The 18,963-nt window shown below is 39.4% G+C and overlaps 1 non-coding gene across 1 annotated transcript; it reads left to right on the top strand.

Annotated features, from left to right (window-relative positions):
• The first annotated feature begins 321 nt into the window (after window positions 1-321).
• TRNAT-AGU (transfer RNA threonine (anticodon AGU)) lies at window positions 322-397 on the top strand. Its single transcript has one exon. It is a non-coding gene; the product is annotated as a tRNA-Thr (tRNA).
• Window positions 398-18,963: the final 18,566 nt, after the last annotated feature.

The raw sequence follows: 18,963 nt of genomic DNA, 5'->3' as shown, positions 1-18,963 counted from the left end.
ACAATCAATTATTATATGCTTTTCCTTTTCTTCCATGTTTATACATATTAAGGAAAAATGATAATATAACAAAATAAGAGTCTGGAACTTTGCTGATCAACTCTTGAATATGAAACAATAATTATGCCATAAAACTTACAGATGTCACTCAAAATAAGATGAGCCTTTGCGATCATGCTTGTAAAGTATTGTTTTTAAAAGACTACAAGATGGAAAAGGTAAAATAAAATGTAAAGAAAATAAAATTAATAACATCCTACAGTCTTTCAGAGAGCTTTATGATTTAACAAGTGAATTTTGACCTTTATTTAAAAAATGGGGGCCCTGGCCGGTTGGCTCAGCGGTAGAGCGTCGGCCTAGTGTGCGGAGGACCCGGGTTCGATTCCCGGCCAGGGCACACAGGAGAAGTGCCCATTTGCTTCTCCACTCCTCTGCCACGCTTTCCCTCTCTGTCTCTCTCTTCCCCTCCCGCAGCGGAGGCTCCATTGGAGTAAAGATGGCCCGGGCGCTGGGGATGGCTCTGTGGCCTCTGCCCCAGGTGCTGGAGTGGCTCTGGTCGCAACATGGTGACGCCCAGGATGGGCAGAGCATCGCCCCCTGGTGGGCAGAGCCTCGCCCCTGGTGGGCGTGCCGGGTGGATCCCGGTCGGGCGCATGCGGGAGTCTGTCTGACTGTCTCTCCCTATTTCCAGCTTCAGAAAAATGAAAAAAAAAAAAAAAATAGGACTGAAGAAACTAACAAAAACCTGATCAAAGTATCCGGAATAAACATCATGTTAGCTTGAATAATAAATCATTATTTATGTATAATACCTTTCTTCTAAGGCATTTCCATGCTGAATATGTAACTTTATTATTATAATCACCAGAAGAATAAGTAGGCTAAACATGACCATGTCTACTTTTCAAATTAAGAAATGTTATGGTAGAAATTAGGATACAAGCACTGACAGTTTAAATGGCCAAACTATGATTCGACAAGTAGGTATTAACAAAGTTGAAACTAGACTAGACAAGTTATGATTCTCATCATTGACATCTTATTTCCAACATGTTTCTTTAAGATATGACCATACCAGAATCCTTTGCCATAGAGCTATTAGCTTCCAATAGGACTCAGTGCTTTATTTTATTATTATTATCTTATTTATTTATTGAGAGGAGGAGAGATAGAGAGGCAGACTCCCGTATGCACCCCAACTGGGATCCACCTGGTAACCCACGTCTGGGGCCGATGCTCAGGCCAACTAAACTATCCTCAGAGCCCAGGGCTGATACTCGGACCAACCAAGCCACAGGCTCCTGCAGGAGAGGAGGAAGAGAAGGGGGAGGTGGAAGGGGAGAGAAGCAGATGATTGCTTCTCCTCTATGCCCTCATTGAACCCAGGACATCTGCATGACGGGCCAACGCTCTTTCCACTGAGTCAACAAGCCAGAGCTTCCCTTTAGTATTTTAACAAGCATTTGAATAAAAATACAAGCTCCATTCTGACTGTTTACATGAAAATACCATTAAGGAGTCTGAATCATATGAAAGTGACACAAGTCAATATTATATTTGTTATTTACAAATTTATCTCAAAAATCTGTAGAACCAGTATTCTGGGAAAAGACCCTAATTAAATTTTTAAAAATTATACCAGCAGCATAGCCCCCTTTGATTTGCTCCTTGTGTTCAAGCCATGTTTGAAATGTGTAAAAAGTGGAAGCAATTGCATAGGTTATTGTGACACTGTTTTTATAATCTGCTGAAATCCCTAACCCCTATCTCCCTAACCCTCGCTGGTCCTTAGAGATAACTCCATCAAAGGGTCCCTAGTGGGGAAAACTGCAGTAACCGTAAAGAAGTTGATTGCCAGAGTCCACCCACTTTTCTCTAGCAGTACAAGGACCTCTCCACTCAGAGCATGAGCCACCCGTGCTGTGACTGCTGTGACAGCAGACAGCGGGGCCTTTCTTCATTTCTGTTGTTCTTCCCTCTTCTCTCATGCTCCTTTCTCTACCTCAACGTTACCACTCAACGTCAGTCCTTCAACTTCTTGCATCAAATACATCCCTGACTTCTACTTCAGAAGTCAATCCAGTTATGACATCTGATGTATGAATAGTCACTTTTCAACTAATGAGCTAGAATCCACAATGAGATAAAACTGAACAAGCCCTGGCCAGATAGCTCAGTTGGTTATAGTATCATCCTGAAGCACAGAGGCTGCCGGTTCGATCCCCAGTCAGGACACATACAGAAACAAAGAGATGTTCCTCTTTCTCTCTCTCCCTCTTCCTTGCTCTCTTTCTAAAATCAATAAAATAAAGCATTTTTTTAAAAAACTAAGCAATATTCTCACACATCTTATTTCCTGACATTGAAGCAAAGATGCGATGATAATGAAAACAGTGACAGACTCGGTGAAAATTTTAATTCAGGATATGCGCAGGATGTGTTAAGATTCAATGCTGTACAAGACAGAGTAATATTGATAACAACTATAGAAAGATCACCCTGAATGTTTACACAGTATAGATGTAGTTAGAAGGCTTTTTTTTAAAAAAGACACTTTGACAAAATCCGGAAGTGACATACAACTTGTTGAGAAATAATTATTATTTACAATAACATCAGATCAACTCTGAGAACAAATATTCATATGAGTGTGATTATAACTAAGCACCAGTTAAAATATGAAGACCTTTTGAATTAAAATGCAGTAACTTTCTCACTTTTTATAAAACATGGCATATTTGAAAAATTTAAATGCTGGCTTTTAAAGAATGTGTTGTTGAGCCATACAGACCCTGTGCACCCAGGGGACCAGTTGAACGGATCTTTGCAGACTAAACACACTCATGAAACCAGCATCCAGCTCAAGACACTGTCGCGACCGGCACCCGGGAAGCCCTCACACAACCCCTTCCTATTATTACCCACCCCATGATTAAGAGTTATACTGATTTCTAACATGGCAGATTAGTTTTATTTTATTAAAAATTGTTAAGACTTTATTTTAGAGAGAGGAAAGAGAGCAAGAGAGAGAGAGAGAGAGAAGGAGGAGGATCAGGAAGCATCAACTTCCATATGTGCCTTGACTGGGCAAGCCTAGGGTTTTGAACCAGTGACCTTAGTGTTCTAGGTCAATGCTTTATCCACTACACCAGGACAAGTCAGACAGATTAGTTTTAAAGAATACTTTTTAAAGACCTGGTTTGCTACTTCTTGCTCAACGTGTCAGAAGTTGAAATTATATATCTGCAAATATATGTTAGTCCATTTAAGTACCAGCGTAGGGTTAAATCAAGACAGTGACAAGGGTGAGGCTGATGTTCAGTAAGTGTTTTCTGAGCTGAACTTACTATCCCAGCCTTATGTTAGACGTTGCCCTAAAACAGAAGACAAATGACATCATCATATGCTATGTCAGAGAGCATCACACAGGGGTGTGGCCATAGTAATGGAAATGCTTAAATTGGAATGCAAGAGCTTTCCAGATCAACTCCCAAAGTAAGATGTGCAATGGAGTGCCTTGGGCCAGGAAGAAGAGAGAGACCGTGTAAAGCATTTGGGGAAGTCTTTATCAAGGGGAGAGATTTGAGCTGGGAATTCAAAACTATACTGAGGGCCATATATATTTTACATAATATGAAAAAATGCTCAACTTCACTAGCTATAAGGAAAATTAAAATTAAAACCAGAATGAGTTATCACCTCACACCTGTTAGAATAACTTATTAGAAAGACAAGTAAGTGTTGGAGAGGTTGTGAAGAAAAAGGAACCCTTGTAACTGTTGGTGGGAATGTAAATTAGGACAGCTACTATGGAAACCAGTATGAAGGTTCCTCAAAAAATTTTAGAAGAAAGCTACCATATGACCTAGCAATCCCTCTTCTGAGTGTCTATCCTAAAATCTGAAAGACATTTGTTCATAAAAATATATAAACCTCTGCTCACTGTTGCATTACTCAGGGTGGCCAAGACATCGAATGACCTAAGTACCCTTTGACATAAGACTAAATAAAGAAGATATGGTACATATACACAATGGAATATGACTCAGCCATAAGAAATGATGAAATACTGACATTTGTTACACCATGGATGGATCTTGTGAAAATACCATGCTAAGCAAAGTAAGTCAGATGGAAATAAACAAGTACCATATGAATTCATTCATATATGGAATTTAAAACAGAAAATAACAAACAAAACAACCCCCCCCCTCAAAGCCAAAAAACCAAAAAATACCTCATAGACACAGACAACAGAACGGTGGATATCAAAGTGGAAGTTGGGGGGGGGGTTGAAGAGAGTAAAGAAGGTCAAATATATGGTGAGGGAGGGAGACTTGACTTGAACGGGTGAACACACAATGCAGTATGCACATGATGGATTATAGAATTGTACACCTGATATTTGTGTAATCTTATAAACCAATGTCATCTCAATAAATTTTTTTTTCCCTTTTGTATTTTTCTGAAGCTGGAAACAGGGAGAGACAGTCAGACAGACTCCCACATGGGCCCAACTGGGATCCACCCGGCACGCCCACCAGGGGCGATGCTCTGCCCACCAGGGGGCAATGCTCTGCCCCTCCGGGGCATTGCTCTGCCTCGACCAGAGCCACTCTAGCACCTGGGGCAGAGGCCAAGGAGCCATCCCCAGCGCCCGGGCCATCTTTGCTCCAATGGAGCCTTGGCTGCAGGAGGGGAAGAGAGAGACAGAGAGGAAGGGGTGGGGGTGGAGAAGCAAATGGGCGCTTCTCCTATGTGCCCTGGCCGGGAATCGAACCCGGGTCCCCCACACACCAGGCTGACGCTCTACCACAAGCCAACCGGCCAGGGCCTCATCTCAATAAATTAAAAAAAATTTAAAGATACTTAGCGTTGAAAAGGGCTGAGGGAAGGAGTGGCATTTCAGTTTGGGAAGTGTGCAGAAACCTAGGCTCTGAGACAGTGGCGTGAGACAGAGAGCTGTGCGCAAAAATGTCTAGCAGAAAAGGGCCCTGGGAAGCAAAAGCTGAGGCACTCTGACAAAGGCCTATGTGAGTCTACAAAAAAATTCTGATTCAATTATATCCTTTTATGGGAGTGGGGGAGAAAGGGACAGAAAGACAAGAAGGGGTAGAAATGAGAAGCATCAACTTACAGTTCCTGCACCTTAGTTGTTCATTGATTGCTTTCTCATATGTGCCTTCACCGGGGCGGGGGGGGGGGGGCTTCAGTTGAGTCAGTGACCCTTTGCTCAAGCCAGCAACCTTGGGCTCAAGCTAGCGACCTTTGGGCTCAAGCCAGCAACTTTGTGGTCATGGTTATGATCCCACACTCATGCCAGCGAACCCGTGCTCAAACTGGTGAGCCCGCACTCAGGCCAGTGACCTTGGACTTCAAGCCAGCGACCCTGGACTTCAAGCCAGAGACCTTTGGGCTCAAGCCAGAGACTGTGCAGTCATGGTTATGATCTCACGCTCATGCCAGTGACCTCGGGGTTTTGAACCTGGGTCCTTGGTGTCCCAAGCTGACACTTTATCCACTGTGCTCAATTATATCGTAATAAAGCTATTTAATTTTTTTAATTATAAAGAGAAAATGGATAACTCTAGAGTGAAGGAGACTGACAAATGCCATCTTAATCAAATGACCAAAGTTAGTATCACCAGTAATGAGACAAATTGAAATTGTGCGCCATCAGATAGGATGTAATGAGAATAACACAGCATGACCAGGGGATGTTTCCAGATTGACAGAGACTAAAGGGATATGAAAAGTAATTGTAAAACTTGATGACTGGGTCATTTTGGACATTTTGGTGACAATTGGCAAATCTTGAATATTAGTAATCAAATAGTAGGAATGTATCAGTGTTAATTTCCTAATTTGGATGGTTGTATTGTAGATGCATAAAAAACATCTTTGTAAGAAAAACATAGTAAAGTAGTCAGGGGTGATAGAATATCATGTCAGTACCTTATTTTTAAATAGTTCAGAGGGGAAGAAAAGTTTTTTATACTGTAAAAAAATTTGATTTATGTTGAAACCTTATACTCCAATCCAACTGGCCATGGTCTCTGCTTACTTTCACTGCTAACTGAAGATATTAGTGTTTTCAACAGTTTCCTCTAGAAATAAAAATGAATTGGAGTGTTTTTATACATTATGAATTGAAAAAACTGGTTGGGCCCTGGCTGGTTAACTTGGTTGGTTAGAGCATCACCCTGATATGTGAAGGTTACCGGTTTTGATTCCTGAGTAGGACATATACAGGAACAGATTAGTGTTTCTCTCTCTCTTCCTTCCTCTCTAAAATCAATCAATAATTTTTTTAAATTATATCTTAAAAAAAAAACACTGGGTGTTAATAACTAGATTATTAACCAACAAGAAAACATGACTTTCTTTTCTAAGTCCTCTTGACATTTCAGATTGAAAAGGTATTTTTTATACATATTCTAGACCTCTTATAGTTTCCACTATTTTTAAACAATTCAGTGTGTTAAAAAATAATAGGAATGACTTGGTAAGAGTAAGGAAGAAAGAAGTATAACAAACTAGAAAATGTATGAGTTTGATTCCCTAAAACTTAATATCCCTTTAAATTTTATAATATTTATAGTGTTGACATAATACTTTTTGCTGAATGAATTAAATTCTAAGTTATTTTTAACAGTATGCATGAAAAAGTCCAAGGAAGCTAAATATACAATTTAAATTTTTTATTAAAATGATGTAATGGTAAGATATGTGCTCAAATTAACTCAGACTGTTAACTTTTTTTTTTTTTAACAGAGACAGAGAGAGTCAAAGAGAGGGTTAGATAGGGACAGACAGACAGGAATGGAGAGAGATGAGAAGCATCAGTCATTCGTTTTTCGTTGCGACACCTTAGTTGTTCATTGATTGCTTTCTCATATGTGCCTTGATTGGGGGCCTTCAGCAGACCAAGTAACCCCTTGCTCGAGCCAGTGACTTTGGGTCCAAGCTGATGAGCTTTTGCTCAAACCAGATAAGCCTGCGCTCAAGCTGGCGACCTCGCAATCTCAAACCTGGGTCCTTCCACATCCCAGTCCAACGCTCTATCCACTGCGCCACTGCCTGGTCAGACTGTTAACTTTTAAGTAATGTCAATGCTATTGGTGTTTTGTCACATCAATATGTGTCATTTTGCACTTCTAAAAAGACTGAAACTCGGAGTTTACATCTGCTAGGTAATCCTACAGTTTAATACTTTCTCACATCTCGGGTCCTCTGAGTCACTGAACATTAAATGCTCTAAAAAGAGTAGGATTTTGTTCCATAGCTCAAAGATTTTTCAAGAAAACCAATAGTGGACTATATGAAGGTAATTTTTTTTCAGGCATTAGAATAAAAGATAGAAGTTTCCACAGTTGGTTGGATATTACATTGAGACAGATAGTTGGCTACCATTAGTTTCCATGAGTCTTTTAATCCTTACTGTTCACCACAAACTTTTAAGGTGTGGTGGACCCCAAAAGTTTAAATACTCTTCATCACTAACTTGATCATTTCCATTTTTTTTATAATTTTATTTCTTTAATGGGGTGACATCAATAAATCAGGATACATATATTCAAAGATAACAAGTCCAGGTTATCTTGTCGTTCAATTATGTTGCATACCCACCACCCAAAGTCAGATTGTCCTCTGTCACCTTCTATCTTGTTTTCTTTGTGCCCCTCCCCACCCCCTATCCTTCTCCCATTCCCCCCTCCCCCCCGTAACCACCACACTCTTGTCAATGTCTCTTAGTTTCAGTATTATGTCCCACCTACGTATGGAATAATACAGTTCCTGTTTTTTTCTGATTCACTTATTTCGCTTCGTATCATGTTATCAAGATCTCACCATTTTGCTGTAAATGTTCTGATGTCATCATTTCTTATGGCTGAGTAGTATTCCATAGTGTATATGTGCCACATCTTCTTTATCCAGTCATCTATTGATGGGCTTTTTGGTTGTTTCCATGTCCTGGCCACTGTGAACAATGCTGCAATAAACATGGGGCTGCATGTGTCTTTACGTATCAATGTTTCTGAGTTTTTGGGATATATACCCAGTAGAGGGATTGCTGGGTCATAAGGTAGTTCTATTTGCAGTTTTTTGAGGAACCACCATACTTTCTTCCATAATGGTTGTACTACTTTACATTCCCACCAACAGTGTATGAGGGTTCCTTTTTCTCCACAGCCTCTCCAACATTTGCTATTACCTGACTTGCTAATAACAGCTAATCGAACAGGTGTGAGGTAGTATCTCATTGCCGTTTTGATTTGCATTTCTCTAATAGCTAAAGAAGATGAGCATCTTTTCATATATCTGTTGGCCATTTGTATTTCTTCCTGGGAGAAGTGTCTATTCATATCCTCTTCCCATTTTTTTATGGGATTGTTTGTTTGTTTGTTGTTGAGTTTTATGAGTTCTTTGTATATTTTGGATATTAGGCCTTTATCTGAGCTGTTGTTTGAAAATATCATTTCCCATTTAGTTGGCTTTCTGTTTATTTTGTTATCAGTTTCTCTTGCTGAGCAAAAACTTCTTAGTCTGATGTAGTCCCATTCATTAATTTTTGCCTTCACTTCTCTTGCCATTGGAGTCAAATTCATAAAATGCTCTTTAAAACCCAGGTCCATGAGTTGAGTACCTATGTCTTCTTCTATGTACTTAATTGTTTCAGGTCTTATGTTTAGATCTTTGATCCATTTTGAGTTAATTTTTGTACAGGGAGAGAGACTGTAGTCCAGTTTCATTCTTTTGCATGTGGCTTTCCAGTTTTCCCAGCACCATTTATTGAAGAGGCTTTCTTTTCTCCATTGTGTGTTGTTGGCCCCTTTATCAAAAATTATTTGACTATATATATGTGGTTTTATTTCTGGACTTTCTATTCTGTTCCATTGGTCTGAGTGTCTATTTTTCTGCCAATACCATGCTGTTTTGATTGTCGTGGCCCTATAATAGAGTTTGAAGTCAGGTATTGTTATGCCCCCAGCTTCATTCTTTTTCTTTAGGATTGCTTTGGCTATTCGGGGTTTTTTATAGTTCCATATAAATCTGATGATTTTTTGCTCTATTTCTTTAAAAAACGTCATTGGAAGTTTGATGGGAATTGCATTAAATTTGTATATTGCTTTGGGTAATATAGCCATCTTGATTATATTTATTCTTCCTAGCCAAGAACAAGGTATATTCTTCCATCTCATTATATCTTTTTCGATTTCCCTTAACAATGGTTTATAGTTTTCATTATATAAGTCCTTTACATTCTTTGTTATGTTTATTCCTAAGTATTTTATTTTTTTTGTTGCAATCGTGAAGGGGATTATTCTTTTGAGTTTGTTCTGAATTGTTTCATTGTTGGCATATAGAAAGGCTATTGACTTCTGTATGTTAATTTTGTATCCTGCGACCTTACTGTATTGGCTTATTGTTTCTAGTAGTCTTTTTGTGGATTCTTTGGGGTTTTCGATGTATAGGATCATATCATCTGCAAAAAGTGATAGCTTTACTTCTTCTTTTCCGATATGGATGCCTTTTATTTCTTTGTCTTGTCTGATTGCTCTGGCTAGAACCTCTAGTACCACATTAAATAAGAGTGGAGAGAGTGGACAACCCTGTCTTGTTCCTGATTTAAGGGGGAAAGCCTTCAGTTTAGTGCCATTTAATATGATGTTAGCCGATGGTTTATCATATATGGCCTTTATCATGTTGAGATATTTTCCTTCTATACCCATTTTGTTGAGAGTCTTAAACATAAAATTGTGTTGTATTTTATCGAAAGCCTTTTCTGCGTCTATTGATAAGATCATGTGGTTTTTGTTCTTTGTTTTGTTGATATGGTGTATTACGTTAACTGTTTTACGTATGTTGAACCATCCTTGAGATTCTGGGATGAATCCCACTCGATCATGATGTATTATTTTTTTAATATGTTGTTGTATTCGATTTGCTAGTATATTGTTTAGTATTTTAGCATCTGTATTCATTAGAGATATTGGTCTGTAGTTTTCTTTTTTTGTGCCATCCTTGCCTGGTTTTGGGATGAGGGTTATGTTGGCCTCATAAAATGTGTTTGGAAGTATTGCTTCTTCTTCAATTTTTTGGAAGATTTTGAGTAGAATAGGAACCAAGTCTTCTTTGAATGTTTGATAAAATTCGCTGGTATAGCCGTCAGGGCCTGGACTTTTATTTTTGGGGAGGTTTTTAATGGTTTTTTCTATTTCTTCTCTACTGATAGGTCTGTTTAGGCTTTCTGCTTCTTCTTGACTCAGTCTAGGAAGGTTGTATTTTTCTAGGAATTTATCCATTTCTTCTAGGTTGTTGAATTTAGTGGCATAAAGTTTTTCATAGTATTCTACAATAATTCTTTGTATATCTACAGTGTCCGTGGTGATTTCTCCTCTTTCATTTTGGATTTTGTTTATATGAGTTCTTTCTCTTTTTTCCTTGGTAAGTCTTGCCAAGGGTTTGTCAATTTTGTTGGTCTTTTCAAAGAACCAGCTCCTTGTTCTATTAATTTTTTCTATAGTTTTTCTGTTCTCTAATTCATTTATTTCTGCTCTGATTTTTATTATTTCCTTTCTTCGGCTGGTTTTGGGTTGTCTTTGTTCTTCTTTTTCTAGTTCCTTAAGGTGGGAAGTTAAGTGGTTCACTTGGGCTCTCTCTTGTTTGTTCATATATGCCTGAAGCGATATGAACTTCCCTCTTATCACTGCTTTTGCTGCATCCCATAGATTCTGATATGTCGTATTGTCATTTTCATTTGTCTGTATATATCTTTTGATCTCTGCACTTATTTCTTCTTTGACCTATTCATTTTTTAAAAGTATGTTGTTTAGTTTCCACATTTTTGTGGGATTTTTTTCCTCTTTTTTGCAGTTGAATTCTAGTTTCAAGGCTTTATGATCAGAAAATATGCTTGATACAACTTCAATTTTTCTGAATTTGCTGATGTTGTTTTTGTGGCCCAACATATGGTCAATTCTTGAGAATGATCCATGTACACTGGAGAAAAATGTATACTCAGTCACTTTGGGATGAAATGTCCTGTAGATGTCTATCATATCCAGGTGCTCTAGTGTTTTGTTTAAGGCCACTATGTCTTTGTTGATTCTCTGTTTGGATGACCGATCTAGAGCCGTCAGCGGTGTATTGAGGTCTCCAAGTATGATTGTATTTTTGTCAGTTTTTGTTTTAAGATCAATAAGTAGCTGTCTTATATATTTTGGTGCTCCTTGGTTTGGTGCATATATATTAAGAATTGTTATGTCTTCTTGATTCAGTGTCCCCTTAGCCATTATGAAATGGCCATTTTTGTCTCTGAGTACTTTTCCTGTCTTGTAGTCAGCATTATCCGATATGAGTATTGCTACATCTGCTTTTTTTTGGATGTTATTTGCTTGGAGTATTGTTTTCCAGCCTTTCACTTTGAATTTGTTTTTATCCTTGTTACTTAGATGAGTTTCCTGTAGGCAGCATACAGTTGGATTTTCTTTTTTAATCCATTCTGCTACTCTGTGCCTTTTTATTGGTGAGTTTAATCCGTTTACATTTAGTGTAATTATTGATACTTGTGAGTTCCCTATTGCCATTTTATATCTTGCTTTCTGTTAGTTTTGTGTCTTGTTTGATCCTTCTTTTTCGTTTTTCTATCTTTTGTTTTTATTTGGTTGTATTCCATACATCTTTCCTCTGTTGCTATCTTTTTTATCTCATGTGCTTCTGTGGTGGTTTTTTCAATGGTGGTTACCTTTGAGTAATGAAAAGGGTCCCTACCCTGTTCATTGTAGCGAACTATTTTGTGAGTACTTTTGCACTCCATCGTCCTTTGCTACTGTTAATCTCCATCTTCTCCCCCTCTTTCTTTTTGTTGTTGTCACAGTTTAAATTTGGTTTTATTGTGTTCTTCTTGGAGCTTTTACTTGTGGCTCTGTTTTTTTTTTGTTCTTTGTATCTGATTGGAGAACCCCCTTTAGTAATTCCTGGAGTGGGGGTTTTCTGATGATAAATTCCCTCATCTTTTCTGTATCTGTGAATGTTTTTATTTCTCCTTTGTATTTGAAGGATAGCTTTGATGGGTATAGTATTCTTGGCTGAAAGTTCCTCTCTTTCAGGACTTTAAATATTGGGGTCCACTCTCTTCTAGCTTGTAGAGTTTCTGCTGAGAAATCTGATGATAATCTAATGGGCCTTCCTTTATATGTTGTATTCTTCTTTTCCCTGGCTGCCTTGAGAATTTTTTTCTTTGCTGTTGGCTTGTGTCAATTTCATTATGATATGCCTTGGAGTAGGTTTGTTGGGGTTAAGAAAACTTGGAGTTCTGTTTGCTTCTTGAACTTGAGGCTTTAGTTCTTTCCACAGGCTTGGGAAGTTCTCATCTATTATTTGTTTGAGTATGTTCTCCATTCCATTCTCTCTCTCTTCTCCCTCTGATATACCTATTATTCTTATGTTATTCTTTTTGATGGAGTCAGATAATTCTTGTAGGGCTATCTCATTTTTTTTAATTTTTGAGTCTCTTTCTTCTTCTCTCTGTTGTGCCTCAAGTTGCTTGTCTTCTATTTCACTAATCCTCTCTTCTATCTGACCTGTTCTATTAGCTAAGCTTGTTACTTCGTTTTTCAGCTCGTGAATTGAGTTTTTCATCTCTGTTTGATTTGTTTTTATAGTTTCAATTTCCTTGGACATATATTCTTTGTGTTCATTGAGTTGTTTTCTGAGCTCCCTATATTGCCTTTCTGTGTTTTCTTGTATATCTCGGAGGATTTTTAGTATTTCTATCTTGAATTCTCTGTCATTTAGCTCCAAGGTTTCCAATATATTAAATTTTTTCTCCATAGATTTTTCCTCATCTAGCTGTGTTACCTCTCTTTCTTTTGTATCCATGATATTCGATTTTCTCTTCCTTAATGGCATCTGAGGGTGGTTTTGTTGATAGTATTAATGAGATTTAATGAAGAATAAAAAGTTAAAAAAAATAAAAAAAATAAAAAATCGAAAAGAGTTGTTTTTTTTTAAAAAAATTAATAATGAAATAAAGAAAAATAAAATAAAATAAAAATTTTTAAAAAAAGGAAATTATTCCCCCCCTCCTTTTTTCCTCTCCTCTCCTCTCCCCTCTTTCTTGAGAAAATCTTGTGGTGGACTGTGAGTTATAACAAACAATGCCTGTGATGGAGGGCCTGAATTGGGGAAAAGTAATAAAGGGGCAAAAAAGAAAAAAAGGAAAAAAAAAAAAAAAAAGGAAAAAAAAAAAAAAAAGAAAAAAGAAAAAAAAAAAGAGCGTATGGACCCACAAAAAGCAAATAAGGAAAAAATTTGGGTCAAGAATAAAATGATATGCTTTTAGGTGTTGGTTGTCTAAGAGTTATGATGAGTGGAATAAGAGGAAAACGGAAAAATGGGGGGACAAATTAAAAACTTACTATTGTATTTAGTGGAACAAGAACTAGATAATATGGAGAGCCAGGGATGGGAGCACTGCTAGTGAGTTAAAAAGGTGAAGTAAAAACCCCCCAAAATGCCACAAACATAGGTTTGAGTCCCAGATAAGATAATTTGTTTGTTATTGAGGTTTGAATGAGAGGAGATGTAAAGGAGAAAGGAAGAAACTAATATAGAGGGAGAAAAGAAAGAGAGAGAGAGAGAAAAAAAAGAGGGAACCACTAAAAGAAGAAAAAAGAAAGGAGAGAGAGAGAGAGTTAAGGGTTTTGGAGTGCAACCCTCATAGAGAGAAAGGAAGAGAAGAGAAAAGATAATGGGAGATGTAACACTTATGGGTAGTGTAGTTCAAGGAGAGGAGAGAGTAAGACCAGTAGAGAGTTAATCGGCCAAATTGGAGGAGGAAAAAAAAGTCTCAAGAATGAAGATAAGAGAAACAAACGAACAAATATAATAAAATGGGATAGGTTATAAAGTCTGCAGATTATTCTTGATTTTGAGAGGTTATCTTCTTGCTTTTTCTTTTCTCTCCCTCTTCCTGGTCGGTGACTCTGTACCCCGGGTTCTGCCCCTTTGGCACGCTCAGGTAGAGGCTTGCAGTTGATAAGTCTCTATGGCAATGTCATGTATTGTGCTTTAGTCTTGTGGGAGTCGAGGCTCATTAGCATTTATAGGCTCCGACAGTGAGAGAGTCCGTGTTCCTGGAGCCTTTCTCCTAGTCTTTCCTTCCTCAATTAGTAGCCTGATAATCCAGCTATGGGGTTGCTGCTGCCTCTGCCTGGATAGTAAGAGGCTCAAAGAGCTGGCAACTCCTCACTCTATTTCCACTCAGCACAGGGCTCTGGGTAAGGCTCAGTCAGTCAGAGCTGCTAGCATAATCAGGCGGGCTTTCCGCCCACTCAAAGACCACTGGCTCTGCCACTCTGTCCGGTAACACAAGAGGGCGCCCACTTCTGGGGGGCGCTTGGAGGAAACTCTCACTCACTGTCTGCGACCAGGATATCCAGCCAGCAGTCTCACGCTCTGAGTGAAACCCCCAACCGCAGGGAAAAGTTGCAGCGTTGGAATTGAGTCTCGCTCCGTCCCCGTGCGCGGCTTTTGCAAGGCGCTGGGGCGGCTCGAGATTCTGCTTTGGCCCACACAAAGGCCCCTGACTCTGCCCCTCTCTGCGATAACACGGGCGCGCACTGCCGAGGCACTCGGAGGAATCACTCACTCCTTATCTGCGCGCACAAACCAGGATATGAGGCCGGCCGCGGTTCCCTCTGAGTGAAACCCTCACCAGCACGGAAAATCTCCACCGTTGGAATTAGTTCTCACTCCCTCCCGTGCGTGGCTTTCCCAGGGCACTGGGACTGCCCAGATACTCTGTCCTCGGCCCACAGAAAGGCCTCTGACCGTGCCTCTCCGTGTGGCAACACGGGCACCCACTCTCGGGGCCTAGGAAGAAATTCTCGCCCACTAACTGCACACCGACCAGGAGACCGGGTAAAATGGCCGCTCTGCTTGTCTTTCTTTGTTTGGGTTTGGCGCGAGTGTTAGCTTGTATTGCCCGGGTTGCCACAGGATCAGATTTTCCTCGGCTTGGATCTGTGTGCCACAGCATGGTTTGGCCGTTTGTGCCGCGGCGGCCTGGATCTATTCACCCCCTTTGCCCGCCTCAGTTTCTATATTCACAGTTACCAGAGAAAGCCGCCCTGTTTAGGTTAGTGAGGAAGGAGGAGCATTTCTTACTCCCTATTTCCTTCGGGGTTTGGTTATATATTTAGCCAATTTTTCACTCAATCATACCTTTGGGTGTATTGCGAAGCATCTGGAAGCTCCAAGTATAGGTTTTTCTGTTTCTGGTTGAAGATCTTGTTGAGTTTTGGGGGAGATTTATCGGTATCGCTTCCTACCCCGCCATTACTCTGACGTCATCCTCGATCATTTCCAATTTTTACTTTCTCCTTGAAAGAAGTAAAATATGGACCAGAAAGTAAGTCCTGCTGTCCCCTTTACTCTAACTTATCTTGTTTTTCCTCTCATATTTAGATTGAACAGCAATTTTCAGGTTGTTAGACTGTATTTCTGAACATCCCACAATGTCTTATTATGACATATGCCTGCTGCACTAAAATTATATGCAAAGATTCAATTTAATAGGCCCTGGCAGGTTGGCTCAGTAGTAGAGAGTGGGCCCGGCATGTGGATGTCTCAGGTTTGATTCTCAGTCAGGGTACATAGGAGAAGCAACCATCTGCTTCTCCATCCCTTCCCTTCCACACCCCACTTCCCCTCCTGCAGCCATAGTTTGATTAGAGTGAGTTGGCCACGGGTGCTGAGGATGGCTCCATGGCCTCCACCTCAGGTGACAAGAAGAGCTTAGTTGCTGAGCAATGGAGCAAGGGCTCCAGATGGGCATAACATGCCCCCTACTGGTCTTGCTAGCTGGATCCCAGTCAGGGTGCATGCAAGGGTCTATCTCTGCCTCCCCTTCTCTCACTAAAATAAAAAGAAAACAATTAAAAAGAAAAAAAGATTTAACCTAATAAACATTTATTGATCCTTTACTTCTCCCTGAGCTGTCGTGCTAACACTGAGATGACGGACAAGTAGGGCATATTTCTTGTCATGGAGGAACTCAATCTAGGAGGTACATAAAGAAGGAAACAATTAAATAAAAAATGCCAATGTGTTATGCACTATGTCACTAATAAGGCTAACACGCTATTGTGACAGAAGGAAAAGAGAGGTTGATTGTGTCAAAATGGGGCTAGCAACATCGTGGACCACGTGAGAGAGCAAGCAGCACGAACACTCTGGGAAGCCTCTTATTTGGCCAGCATGCACTTTCTACATGTTTTCCAATATGTGAGCATGATTTCTCCACTGTATATTTTAGACCCTAGAGGAAGCAATAATGGAGCTGAGCTATATTTTAAAAAACAACTCCAGACGAGGTCTGCCAACTGTCCTGGACTCCCCGCCCAGCTACGCTCTTCCCTCATCACTCTGGGCCTCAGTTTCTCCACCTGCAAAGTGATGAACTCGGAATTAATGCCGTATTTCGTCCCTTTTAGCAAGGACTCGAGAATCTCAACAGTTTCTGCCAGCTCTGGAGTTTCAGAAAAAGTCATTTTGTTTTTTTTTCATCCTCCCCAATCTTTTTACTCTGCTGTTATATCCTTTTGTCCTTTTCTTTACTCCATACACATTTCCCTATAATATCGCCCGCAATCTGAACTCTCATCATTATCAAGACTGTGAACACATCAGAATGAATAAATGGATAATCAGAGTTACTTATTATGACATGAGAAGATGGCAAATACCAGAGGCAGAGTTGGTCATTACAATTTATCATAATTGATTTATTTTAAAAGAAATTAACACTGTTTATAAGAAACTAAACCAGCTTTTATTTTGTGGGCTGGCACTAATTTAACTGAAGTGGAACCCATTTTGGAATTAGGAAAAACCATAGGATTAATAGAGCCTTCAAATATGTTAATATAATTTTTCCCTGTTGAGTGGAATAGTTTTAATTAAGCTTTACTAACCCCTTTGGTTTAATCCCTGGAGCCAACCTATAAAACACTAGAGGTTTTAAATCAAACTGTAAAAATCTTCAAAGCTCTAAGTTAAAGTGATAGCCACAAGGGCGGGGAAAACAATAAAGGATTTATAAAATATGTCTAGTAAACTAGCAATGCTTTACACAAGATATATCTCTGTATCTATTAAATATAATATGTACACACACACAATCTTTAAAATTAATTGTTGGGGGAAAAGTAATTCTGGTTCATCAAAAATATTTTCAATATACTTTTTTTTTTCTGAAGTTGGAAATGGGGAGGCAGTCAGACTCCCACATGCGCCCGACCGGGATCCACCTGGCATGCCCACCAGGGGGTGATGCTCTGCCCATCTGGGGCTTTGCTCTGCTGCAACCAGAGCCATTCTAGCACCTGAGGCAGAGGCCATGGAGCCATCCTCAGCGCCTGGGCCAACTTTGCTCCAATGGAGCCTTGGCTGTGGGAGGGTAAGAGAGAGACAGAGAGGAAGGAGAGGGGGAGGGGTGGAGAAGCAGATGGGCGCTTCTCCTGTGTGCCCTGGCCGGGAATTGAACCCGGGACTCCTGCACACCAGGCCGACGCTCTACCACTGAGCCAACCGGCCAGGGCCTTTCAATATTTTAAAGGCATCGGGGTCTCTATAGCAACCAGTTTTTCCCTCTCTAAAGGCTCATTGGTATGTCAAACATGAAGGAGAGGACCTGCAGATTTATAATTTAACCTACAATAAAATGACCAGAGCAAGATTATTTTACTAATTACACTGGTAATAAAACTACATTGTGCTACTTGATTCGGAATCTCAGAAGGGCTCTGAGAATATCTGTTTAGAAGCAAGGCAGGCAATGCTCCTCCTCACCCGGGCTGCTTGCCTCTCCCGTCCCTGAAATAATAGCAAAATAGATAAATAAACAAGTGAAATTAAACCAAAACAAAACCACTGCATCATTCTTCAGGTGAGACTTCATAAATTTCTCCCACCCAGCTACCCCTAATGGAAAGGAAGATTGAACACGTACCCCTAGGGATCTATAACTGGTTTGAAATTTCTTTGAAGTCATTCATCTGTTTTACTTTAAAAATTCATGTGGATTTTGCATTCCACCCCATAATATATTATCTGTTTTAATGGGAAAATTATGTGTTTTCTCCTGACATCTTTGAATTGCAAAGCTCCAGGAAAATAGACTGTGTGTACCACAGCTTTGCATCTTCTAAGACTCTCACGGTTTTAGAAGCTTAGGTTTACCAGGAAATAAAGGCAATTACAACACAAATTTTCTCACAGATCTCACATATTTCCTATCTTCACTTCCTTTTGCTTCAAAGTCATTTTTTTTATTTGTTAGTTAATTTGAGGCCTAGGACTTCAGAATTGAACTGAAATAAATGTGTTATTTGCTATACCAGACAGGAAAGATCAAAATAAGAACTTGGGTCCTAATAATCCAAAGACATAGAAAAAAAGGTATTAGTCACCATGCAACTGTTCTTTACAATTGAGTTAGAGTTCCATTGTTAACTTTAGCTTGAAAAAACAGGTACTGTTTTCGGTTTTGTTTGTGAAGGTGATCATTTCACAAGATTAGCAAGTACAATGAATTATATAATGTTGATCTCTTTTTATGTTTGCTGGTGAACGGTGAATAAGATGCTCTACATAGTATAGAAGCTGACAGATGAGACTGAACAGGACTGAAATGTACATTAAGCAAACAAAATAAATTAGACTCAAACACCAAAGGAAAGTGTCTAACCACAAATAAAAGACTACTGGCTTGACCTTTTGTCACATTTTGTATTTTTTCTGCAGACTAAATTCAAATGAGTAGCAAACTGTTATGGGGGGATTAAAAGGAAATTGATTCTAAACAGTGATTTGATAAGCGACAGTCAGCTGTTTTAGCTGAGATTTCCCGGCAAGGGAGGCATCACGCAGTCGTACATAGAGAAAGGAATAAAA

This window comes from Saccopteryx bilineata, chromosome 5 (genome assembly GCF_036850765.1).
Source record: "Saccopteryx bilineata isolate mSacBil1 chromosome 5, mSacBil1_pri_phased_curated, whole genome shotgun sequence".
Taxonomy (NCBI): Eukaryota; Metazoa; Chordata; class Mammalia; order Chiroptera; family Emballonuridae; genus Saccopteryx; species Saccopteryx bilineata.
This window is presented reverse-complemented; position numbering and strand designations above follow the sequence as displayed.